This window comes from Opisthocomus hoazin, chromosome 11, assembly GCF_030867145.1.
Source record: "Opisthocomus hoazin isolate bOpiHoa1 chromosome 11, bOpiHoa1.hap1, whole genome shotgun sequence".
NCBI classification, from domain to species: Eukaryota; Metazoa; Chordata; class Aves; order Opisthocomiformes; family Opisthocomidae; genus Opisthocomus; species Opisthocomus hoazin.
This window is the reverse complement of record NC_134424.1, coordinates 23,766,363-23,769,376: the sequence shown is the minus strand read 5'-3', so window position 1 is coordinate 23,769,376 and position 3,014 is coordinate 23,766,363. Positions and strand designations below refer to the sequence as shown.

The 3,014-nt window shown below is 56.2% G+C and overlaps 1 long non-coding RNA gene across 1 annotated transcript; it reads left to right on the top strand.

Moving 5' to 3' along the window:
- Positions 1–346: 346 nt before the first annotated feature.
- Positions 347–3,002, top strand: LOC142362767 (uncharacterized). The gene is made up of 3 exons (XR_012765281.1): positions 347–489; positions 2,252–2,454; positions 2,709–3,002. It is a non-coding gene; the product is annotated as an uncharacterized LOC142362767 (long non-coding RNA).
- Positions 3,003–3,014: the final 12 nt, after the last annotated feature.

Below are 3,014 nucleotides of genomic sequence, written 5' to 3'. Positions count from 1 at the left end.
CCGGGAGCTCCAGGAGTCAGCTCTGTGACTACGAGTTTGCATTGAGTCAAATTACCGTGAGGGGATCTTCTGGAGTGACTGAGGTAATCCTGAGTTTACCCTGCTGCAGTAGCGTGGGGAACCGCCGGGTCCTGGGCGCAGGCTGCGGAGCCCAAACAGGACATGCTTGTTGCTATAAAAGCAAACATGGACATCTTAAAAGTTTTTTAAATTTTAATCCATGCAGGCTTCCTGTACCTGCTCCAGCTGCTGGCCTGGCTCTCCAACCGTGTGCTTTATTTAGCCTTCTGGTACCTAATCTGACCCAGCGCGTCACTTCTCCCCTTCCAGTCAGGCTTTTGAGGGTGTTCAGTCTCTCAGCTCTTGCCTGGAGCAGCCATTTGATTACTGGGACAGTTTCTCTGGAGTATTTCTGCTCGCCCGTGAGGCAAGCAAACCCCCTGAGGGCTGCGACGCTCTGCGGACACCTTTGGCAGGAAACCATGGCAGGTGGGGATTTTGGTTGGTGTGGGGGCTTTTTGTTCGTTTTGGGTTTTTCGTTTGTTGTTGTTTTTTTTTGCTTAACACTATGGATCAGCTTGTGATTTGTATCTGAAAGGTTTCTGAAGCACAAACGTTGCACATAATGGGGTATTGTTTTTTTTATTTATTTAAAAAATAAAGTGTGACCTCAGCGAGGGGCTTGTAAGGCCACCCGAGTCCGAGCAGTGGGTGCATTAGCTGGCTGCGCTGCCAGCCAGGAGCCTGTCTGCTAAGGTAAGGGGCACAAGGGCAAGGGCAGGGTCCTGCACCTGGGGAGGAACAACCCCAGGCACCAGTACAGGCTGGGGCTGACCTGCTGGAGAGCAGCTCTGCGGAGAGGGACTGGGAGTGCTGCGGCATGACAGGGTGACCATGAGCCAGCAGCGTGCCCTGGGTGCCAAGAAGGCCAATGGGATCCTGGGGTGCATTCAGAGGAGTGTGGCCAGCAGGACGAGGGAGGTTCTCCTCCCCCTCTGCTCTGCCCTAGTGAGGCCCCATCTGCAGTGCTGTGTCCAGTTCTGGGCTCCCCAGTTCAAGAAAGATGAGGAGCTACTGGAGAGAGTCCAGCAGAGGGTTATGAGGATAGTGAGGGGACTGGAGCATCTCTCCTACGAGGAGAGGCTGAGGGAGCTGGGCTTGTTCAGCCTGGAGAAGAGAAGGCTGAGAGGGGACTGTATAAATGCTTATAAATATCTGCAGGGTGGGTGTCAGGAGGACGGGGCCAGACTCTTTCCAGTGGTGCCCAGCGACAGGACAAGGGGCAACGGGCACAAACTGAAGCAGAGGAAGCTCCAGCTGAACACGAGGAAGAACTTCTTCCCTCTGAGGGTGACGGAGCCCTGGCCCAGGCTGCCCAGGGAGGCTGTGGAGTCTCCTTCTCTGGAGATATTCCAGCCCCGCCTGGCCGCGGTGCTGTGCAGCCTGCTGTGGGTGACCCTGCTTGGGCAGGGGGTTGGGCTGGGTGACGCACAGAGGGCCCTGCCAACCCCGAACATTCTGAGATTGTGTAAATGCTCTGAGCTCATTTATGTAACAGTCTATGAGTGCAACACATTCATTTTTCTTGCCCATGTTTCGGGGAATTCAAACCTGCGTGCCCATGGCACTCGGAGTCCCCCCCACGCCCTGTGTCGGCCGAGCTTTCCTCGCCGCAGCCCATCACCGCCCGGCCGTGCTGGCCAGCCAGCCCCGGGACCCCGGTGCCTTCCTCCTGGGAAGGTGGCACGGCCTCGCCCGCGGCCTCGTCCCAGCCCCTGCCGAGCAGCACAGCTTGATGCTGTGCAAGAGCGTTGTCCCTGGCACAGCAGAGAGCAGAAGCAGCTCGGAAAACTCCAAGGTGCAGCTTTCAAGACAACCGAACTGCCCGAAACAGCAAGCGCGGGGCCGCGGGGCTCGGTGCGGCGCCTGCCAGGGTTGCAGCGTGCAGGCATGGCAGCAGTAAATCCCTAGGTCAATAAATTCAATTCTTCGGGTGTAGCCCAAAGCAACAACCCAACGCACAGTCACAGCGACTGATCGAAGCGCTGAGCTCATTGGCTACCGCAGTCCAGTATTCTACAGATTTAGTGGTGTTTAGTAAACATCTTGAACTGGGAAAAAACCACAACAAACCCCACCCAACCCCCTGCAACTCCATTTACTGAGGATTTGTAGCTGAAGAGATACAGCTTAACCGAGTCCTCCTGCTCCGCTCCAGGTTACGTGGCTGTAAACATCCATTTCTTTGCAGGAGCGAAGCAGCTGCCAGAGCAGGACACCCCGCCGTCCTCGCACAGCAGGAACGCCCTCTCCAGCGCGAGACGCGAGAGCCACGGGGTTCTGGGGACGGGTGACCTGGGGAACAGAATCCCCACCCTCCACAGCCCGCAGGGAATCGGTGATGCGTACCCGTGACCCCAGATAACTGCCTTCCTCATGCAATCTGGCCAGCAGGTAATTCCCAAGGACCAGTACGGGGACACCTGCAACGTGTCGCTGGGTAACCTGGCCTCGCAGGGACAGCTGTGTGGTAGCTGAATTATGTTTGGGGGTGGGTAAAAGGGCAGGGGAAAAAAAAATGCATAAACTGTCATCAAGTGAATAACACTCAGGAAAAATCTATTATCTGCTAAGGTTTGTTAACGAAAATAGCAGCTTATATTTACACACCCCCCCCCATTTATCTTGTTTAAAAAAATAAAACAAAGGGGCCGCTTAAATACAAGGAAAGACATTGACATGAGAGGTCCGAGAGACAGTGAGCGACCCCCGGCCCTCAGAGCCCCTCGGAACTCCCCTGGAGGGGGCAGTAACCAGCGCCTTGGCCCTGCGGACACGACCTCCAAGGCCCCTTCCAAGCCAAGTCCTCTGATTCCACAAGGCCTTCTGTGCCTGTCCAAAGGCGAGCGGGCAGCTGCCGCAGCCAGCCCCTCCCTGGGAAAACGCATCCGTGCAAACCTCAGCTGTCTGCGCGGGAGACAGGCGCACACACATCGGCATGCGAGGACTTGACA